This window comes from Artibeus jamaicensis, unplaced genomic scaffold, assembly GCF_021234435.1.
Source record: "Artibeus jamaicensis isolate MK-2021 breed Jamaican fruit bat unplaced genomic scaffold, CSHL_Jam_final contig_851, whole genome shotgun sequence".
Taxonomy (NCBI): Eukaryota; Metazoa; Chordata; class Mammalia; order Chiroptera; family Phyllostomidae; genus Artibeus; species Artibeus jamaicensis.
Window position 1 is genome coordinate 13,349,715 of NW_026521986.1, and position 8,193 is coordinate 13,357,907.

An 8,193-nucleotide genomic window follows, 5' to 3' on the forward strand; every position below is an offset into this window, starting at 1 on the left:
GCAGTGGGTGACCCTCCCCTCAGAACGACTGAAGGGAAACGTAGAGAGGTGTGTTGGGTGGGTGGGACTTCTTCAGAGGGGTGTTCTAAACCTGTGGTTCGATAGGGAAGTGTTGAGAAGGGACGGTCAAAGGAAAGGGTGTTGAAGGGCCCATTGCTGTAAGCTATGGTGGGACATGGGGAAGGGCTGGGTTCCCAGGATGACCCACGGTTCTGGGTCAGCAAACAGGAAGGCACCAGAAAACAGGGCCGTTGCAGGGTCAGAAGGAAATACAACGTTTGTGAGCACCCACCATGTACCCAGCACCATGGTGAAAGCTGGGCAGGAGCAGGAGCTCCACTGGGGAGCCTCCAGCTGCGGCCTCTTCGGGATCCCAGTGTTGTTGTTCACAGCCCTCCTGATACTGACACATACCAGTGCGTCAGTTTCAGGTGCACAGGTGTTGAGTGGATATATTTATAAATTGCAAAATTGTTACCACCAATAGTATTAGCTACCACCTCCACTGTGACAGATGGTCACTTTATGTATTTATGTATTTATTTTAGAGATGGGGAGATGGGGGAAGGGAGGGAGACAGAGAGGGAGAGAAACATTGATGTGAGAGAAAAACATCAACTAGTTCCTCTCGAATGTACCCCAGTCAGGGGCTGAACCCATAACCAAGGCATGTGCCCTGACTTGGAATCGAATGGGTGACCCAGGATGACACCCAGCCAAGCCACACCTGTCAGTCACTATTTCTCACTATTTCTTTTTTATGGTGAGAACATTTAAGATCTACTCTCTTTGCAACTTTGTTATTTTAAGATTTTATTTATTTATTTTTAGAAAGAGGGGAAGAGAAGGAGAAAAACATCAACGTGTGGTTACCTCTCATGTGGCCCCCACTGGGGACCTGGCCCGCAACCCAGGAATGTGCCCTGACTGGGAATCAAACCAGCAATCCTATGTTTCCCAGCCCAGGGTCACAGCCCACACTCAGTCCATTGAGCCACACTCAATGGACTCTTTGCAACTTTCCAGGGCTCTTTGCAACTTTCAAATACATGATACAGTGCTATTTGTTGTAGTCACCCACTGCGGTGGGGGTCACTGGGCGAGGTCAGGTACTAGGGCCTGGTGATGTGTGCCCAGCTCGAGGGCGGGCTCCTTTCATAGGCGATCCTGGCTCCCGAGCTCCCTGTGAGATGGGCTGAGACTGTGTCAGGTCTGTACTGTGGTCTGACTCCCTGTCCAGTCTATCCCCCCCCCCATTACCTTCCACGGCTGTTACCCACCCCACAAACAAACCACTTCCACTCCTAACTGCCTCAGCTTCTGCTTCCATGGGGTCCTCGAACCGACGTGGTCTTACTGCTACAAAACCTGAGTCCCACGGGGTCACACACTGACTGCCAAATCATTAGCCGCACTGTGACTCAGTTTCCTCACCTGTAATAAGAAGATAACAGAAACGCCCATCTCACAGGATGTTGGTAAGTATTGAATAAGAATCCATGTGGGGGGCGGAGCAAAACACCTGGCACATAGCAAGCACTCAATAAATGTTAACTGAGATTGCCAGGCGTAGCTGTAAATGTCAATGAATAAGTGCTAGCTCTATATGGGTGATATATAGTAAAATACCAAGCCATAGGATATAAATCTAGGGTAAATCTTAAAAGACTGAAGAGTGAGAAAGGTGGGCAGATGAGTTGCAATTGTGGACAAGTATAAAGTAGAAAAATAATGAAAGCTTGCAAATGAAATGGCTGATATATTCTGAGCCATCATTTGTAACCAGGAAAAAAACCCACCAGAATTCTATGTGATCCTTCACCATTTTCAAAAAGACTTTCCTGCGTATCTGTCCCCGAGCCCTGTCCCGGAAAGCCCCAACAATCCCACTGTCCCCATGTTATAGGTAAAGGAACCAAGGAGGCACTGAGAAGCTAAAAGCCTCACCCCAGAGCACGCAAGTAGGTACCGGAGGCAGGACCAGAACCATGTCAGTTCATTCTTTCCCTGGGCAGAGAATGCTGGGCACTGTGAACAAGCATTAAAAAAAAAGAAGAAGAAGCAAGGGGCTTCCCTGCGGCACAGTCAAGGTTGGAAGTACCCAGACCAGGACAAAAATTGTTCTAGGGGCACCATTCAAAACACTGGAGAAGGGTCTCTAGATGGGAGGGCAAAGAAGAGGGCCAAGCGAGCATCGCAGTCCTTGAGGTTGGAGAGGAGAGAGGCAGATTTCTGCCTGTCAGATCTTGGGGATAAAGCAGATCTCTGCTGTGATAGGAAGCCCTTCAGTCTTCCTCCCAGGTCAAAACATTTGATTTCAAATGCTTCTCCAAGGTATCCGTGAGGAACTACTGTGGCCTCTTGTAATGGAAACCAGAGACCAGTGGTTTAAACCTCGGTGGAAGATGGAAATTTATCTTTTCCTATGTAAAAAACCTCCATGGCTGAGAAGGTGGCTCCAGGTCTTCAAGCACCAAGACTCCTATTCTTCACTCCATCTCCTAATCCTGGCTTTTGTCTCCGAGCCCACCTTATAGTCCAAAACAGCTGCTGAAGCACTGGCCATTAAATCTGTGCTCCAGGCAGGAAGCTGGAGGAAAGGTGGAATAAGCAAAAGGCTGTGTGCTGAATGTCTTAGGACTTCTGCTCACATCTCATTGGTTGGAACTTCATCAAAAGGACCCTCCTAGCTGCAAAGGAGGTTGGGAAATGTAGTCTTTTATATATGGACATCACAATCCCAAATAAAATTAGCGCTCATCACTAAGGAAGAAGGAAATCATGGACATTGAGTGGGTAACCACCAGTCTCAACCATACCCCTAGATCCAAAATTTGTAAAGAGATCTTTCTCCAAAGACTTTCTCTTATAACCCCACACTAATCATAGCTCAATTTCACTCCAATTATATTTTTAAGGGGAATTGAGTTCCCAGGTTGGATTGCTATAGGAAGTAGAGTATGTACTATACTCACATCTTCTAAAAGCTCAGATTCTGGGTTATTCACAACTCTGGTTTGACAATAAAAGGAATTCACTAGAAAGATACTGGACAGCCCAGAGACTCTCCAGGAGGTTTGGAGACCAGACTCAATGCCCAAAAGCTCATCACAGTACTGGTCTCATGAAGAAGCCACTGCAGTTACTATCACTTCCACTGGACCCTGCACGCTGGAGCTACCACCACCAACTCTGGACAAGAAATTCTGCTGCTTAGCCTGTCATCCTGAAACTTGGTCTTGCTGCACCACTGCTGCTACCAGAACAGACTCTCACATGGCTCTTGCTTCTTGTGTCACTGGCTCCAGATTCAAAGTCCAGGACAGCTGCTTCTGATTGGTGGAACCCAGGTCACATGGTCACATTCTAGCTGCAAGGGAAGCAGGGAAAGCAAGTGTCTGGCATTTCCAGTTTTGTTGCAGAAATGAGGGCTCTGTCTTCCAATAGGACTCATAAGTTGGGGAATTATCCCAGATAGGAATCAGGTCCAGATGTTGGACAGCCCACAAAATAATACCTATTATAGGACTTTGTACATGTTGTTTCATATAAACTGTACAACAATTCATTTATACATGAAATATGAAAGTTCCAAGAAGTGAAGTCTTGACTTGCCCAAGGTCATGCAACTAGGAAGGGCCAAGCTGCCCAGCTCAGAGGAGAAATCAGGAAGAATTCTGGAAATGTATTTTTGAGATCAGACCCTGGTGATACCTCTGCACCCCCACCCCCTTCCTTTCCTTGACTGTTTGCAGCACTGTCATGGTTCCCAGCTCTTACCTGCCTCCCAGGTCTCTGGCAAAGCCACCCTCCAGGACTTACACCTCCAGGCCCTCTTGCCTTTGCACCACTCACAACAGCTGAATAGGAACGGCTGCAGTGGGCTGCTCCACTGATCATCGGGACCTGCTTGGATTCTGACCTCCCCCGTGACTTGATAAACAGACGGAGGCTGGACTTCCAGTTCAGGCGAAGGGAGAGGCCACAGAGGCCCCTGAGCCAGGCTTCCGCATCCCACAGGAGAAGCCCCGGGCCTGACATGGGGGCTGCTGGGACTCTGTGCAGAGAACAAAGAAGTGGCTGTCAGAGAGGTTTCTGTGATTCACACTCTCTGAGCCTGAGGAATGGCCCTCTGCTTTGGGAGAGCACTTGCTGCTTTCAAATTTCTTTTATATCAATCCCAAATCCATTCTCTTTTCTCCGTCTCCGCTAAACCAACCACTGCTGTCGCTGGCCTGGCCCACACAGCCACCTGCTGAGTGGACTCCCGTTCCCCAACGGCCAGCAACTTCCCTTCACCTTAGAGAGACCAGCCGAAGTCCTCACCTGGCCGCCAGCCGGCGGAGCGCCTCTCGGAGGCCCGCCGCACCCTCAGCTCCCGCTGTAGCCTTCCTCACCTGCTCCCCGCTTCCTCGGAAACACCTACCCGGCTCCTCCCCAGGGAATGGACACCTGCTGTCCCCCTGACCCCGCCACCTGCTTCAGCCTCCCACGTGGCCGGTTTCTTGCCACTCTGGTCTCTGCCCAAACGTTGACTCCCCAAAGAGTCAGTCTTGTGCCGCACCCCAAAGCAGCCCCTCGCGCAGTCCGCCTACATACAACCCCTCACCCTGCTTTCTTTTCTCCTAAGCCCTTTGTCCTTCCTAAATCATCTTGTGTGTTGGTTTACTTGCCCGTTTGTTAACTGTCTCCCACAACGAGAATTTAGACTCCATGGAATGGGCTTTGCTTTCCTTGACCTCACAGGACTCCCACCCACAGCCCCTGGCTCACAGTCCATGATCAGTACGGACGTGTCGAAGCTACTTGACTGAGCCGTCTTGCCACAGTCCTGCGGGATAAAACAGCACAAACGCCCTCTCGGGGTGTCAGGGCTGTGGTCACTCCCACCACCCGAGCTACAGGGACACTGAGACGCAGCCCAAGACGCAGCCCCGGGGCCTGCAGCGAGCCGATACGGGAGCAAGTCCCCTGAGGCTTGCTGTCCCCCACTGCTCCTGCCCACAGGTGAACACGGGGAAGACGCAGGAACAACACGTGTGGGAAGCTCTTCTTTTCCTCTGAGAGGCTAAGGGAGGGTTAACGCTGAGGGAGGCTGGGCTGGGGGTTTGCAGGCAGCTGAGACCTGCTGGGTGGTGCTCTGCTGGGATGAGACCCTGGGGGACCTGCAGGTGGCACCTGGAAGGTGACCGCAGGAGACAAGGCCTCTCCAGGGCTGGCCCGGAGCCAGTGCCACGAGTCTGTCCCCTCTCTCCCACTCACTTGGCCCTTCCAGGGAAAGTCGGCAGGAGAGACCATTCCTTGGGGAGACAGGAGAAGGAAACAGGCCCGCGGTTGAGGCCGGATGTTTTTAGCAGCCCTGGGTTCGGGGGAGTCAGCAGCCTCGCCCTCCGTAGGCCTTCCCGGCCGGCCCGCCGCTGGTGCCCCTTCCTTTCCTCCCTCCCTTCTCAGTGGGGCAGCTTGGTAGCTGGAGCACTGCAAGGCATAATGTGCCGCCCTGTTTCCAAGGAGGAGGAGAAAGCAGGACCCTCGGGACTCTCAAGAGAATTGCTCAGCAAAATAAAAGGTAAGATTCGCTCTCAAGGGATAAGCCCCCCCCAAAACAGGAGCATTAAAAAAAAAGTGAAACACAGTCATGGGTGACAGATGCATAAGGCGACTTGATTCAAACACAGCTCCTTTCTCGTCCTTGCATTTTCAGCCCTGCCCGTCCAAAACTGGCCGCCGCCGCCTAGGCAGTGACTCAGGGAGACGGCTAGCTGGGGAGAGGGGCTCGGCTGCGGCTGATGCTAACAATGACCAACGCCAAGACCAAGGAGGGAGATGGCACCCTGCCTCATCCCCAGGCTCCCTCCCTGAGCCTTATTTGTAACAAGGGGGACAGAACCCCCGACCTGCAGAGGGGTTGAGTGGATTAAATGCGATAAGGGGTCTCACACCCATTGGTGACAGTAGTCAGAGCCATGAGGTACTGAGTCCCCAAGGCCAGGCACCACGCTCAGAGTTTCACAAACATCCCTCCTTCCATCACTGGCCCAAAGTCCACGGGGGCAAGGACTGGATCTGTCTTGCGGCCACCATATTGTTCCCCCAGGGAGTGGCAGTAATAACCGATGCTCACAGGACACTTATTCTGTACACTCACAGTGTAGCCTAACTACCATGTTCCGTGCTGTACATTTCTAATCTTTACGATAAATTTAAGGGGTAGTTACTACCCTTACCACCATGACCACTGTCAAGAAAGTGACGATGTGGGAGTCTGAACCAAGAGGCTCTGGCTCTAGAGTCCATGCCCTTGACCCCTGTGCTAACTCAGGGGGCCGGGGCATGCCGCAAGTCTGGTGTCAGGCTGTTTTATGGGTAAATAAATTGAAGCTAAGAGAGCAGTTGAATGGTAGGCTCAAAGGCACAGCGCCGTTAAGACCCAGGATTTGGATCCAGTGTGGCCAAGCTAAGTGACTCTGAAAGAGTGCACTTTACTCCCAACCCCAGCCCAAGCTCTGGAGCCAGGCTTTTCCCATAGCCTTCCCCTCCCACCCCCGGAGTCCACAGATGTCTTGAGCCTGGGACTGGACTAAGTCAGGCAGCTGGGGCAGCCGCAATGGTACCCAGAAGCTCAGAGACAGCCCCCCGGCCAGGGCTCTGTAGGAGTCTGGTTCCAAGCGTGAGGCTGGCTGCAGGTGGTGCCCACACCAGGCCCTCCTTCCACCTGCAGCCCCCGGCAAGGGTGCTTCCGAGGGCCTGGGGTCGTCCCCACCCCTGACCTCCTGGGGCAGGCTGGTGACTATCTTCCTGGGAGTGGAAACCGGCAGCTTCAGTCATAGGGTTTGGTCAAGAGGTTTTTCATCTTCATCTCTTGGCAAGAGCGGAGCTTCCATCACTCACACACCGGTTTCCCATCACTCACGTCCTGGCCCGTCGCGTGGCATCTGGCTCATCGAGGGTGTCCCGTGATAAGTCAGGGACGTGACAGACACCATTAACATAACATCCCTATTCATCCTTCCACCGCAGGCTGGCATGGAGAGGAGGCCCAGAGAGATGGAGTCCAAAGAGAACAACTTTTGACACCAGACTCATATGAGGTTGAGTCTGGCCTCTGCTGCTTTGCAGGCTCAGGTAGCCTAGGACGAGTCACCGAAGCTCTCTGAGAACCTGTTTCCACCTTCGAAAAGTGGGGATAGAAATTCTTACGTGGGCCCCGGCTGGTGTAGCTCAGTGGATTGAGCGAGGGCCTGCGAACCAAAGTATCACAGTTCGATTCCTAGTCGGGGCACATGCCTGAGTTGCAGGCCAGTTCCTGGCAGGGGATCCAGGAGAGGCAACTGTACATTGATATTTCTCTCCCTCTCTCCTTCCCTTCCCCTCTAAAGATAAGTAAATGAAAAATCTTAAAGAATACAAATTTTTAAAAAAGAAAAAGAAATTCTTATCTGGGATCGAAGCCACTGCTTTGCACAACTCCGGGGGGTACCATTCACACTGCTGTCTGTGTGACTGGTGCCACATGAAACCCAGCTCCCTAGACTACGGGGCGAAGGATGCCTACAGACTGCAAACCCCGGAGTCTGCACCTCGCAAGTAAGAGTAGCTATGCCATCTTTCAGGTGCGGAAGCAAGTTGCTAATGGAGTTCTTGTGAGGACCAGCGATTATGCCGTGCAAAGGGGCTGGGGCCTCAGAGGTGCACAGTAGGCCTGGCATTGTTACGGGGTGAGAAGGTGGCCCCTGAGATGAACAGTTCGCCACGCCCAGATGCCTCCTGCGTGGGGAGATGCCCAGGCCTAGTTCCGGCTCCTGCGTGGACCGGCGGCAGTGAGCAAAGCCCCAGGACACAGCAGCCTGCCTGGCAGGCTCTCGGTTTCCACATCCGACAGGGCCTCCTCTTACTCCTCAGTTTGGCCCGTGGTAACCACAGTGTCAGACTTCGTGGCAGTGAGGTCGGGGTAGTTAGGAGGTTTCACTCTCTGGAGCTTGTCACTAGCTGACTGGTCAGGAAATCCTGAATGGGCCCTGGCTGGTGTGGCTCAGTGGACTGAGCGCCGGCCTGCCAACCAAAGGGTCGCTGGTTCGATTCCCAGTCAGGGCACATGTCCCCAATGGGGGCCACGTGAGATGCAACCACACATTGACGTTTCTCTCCCTCTCTTTCTCCTTCCCTTCCCCTCTGTCTAAAAATAAATAAGTAAAA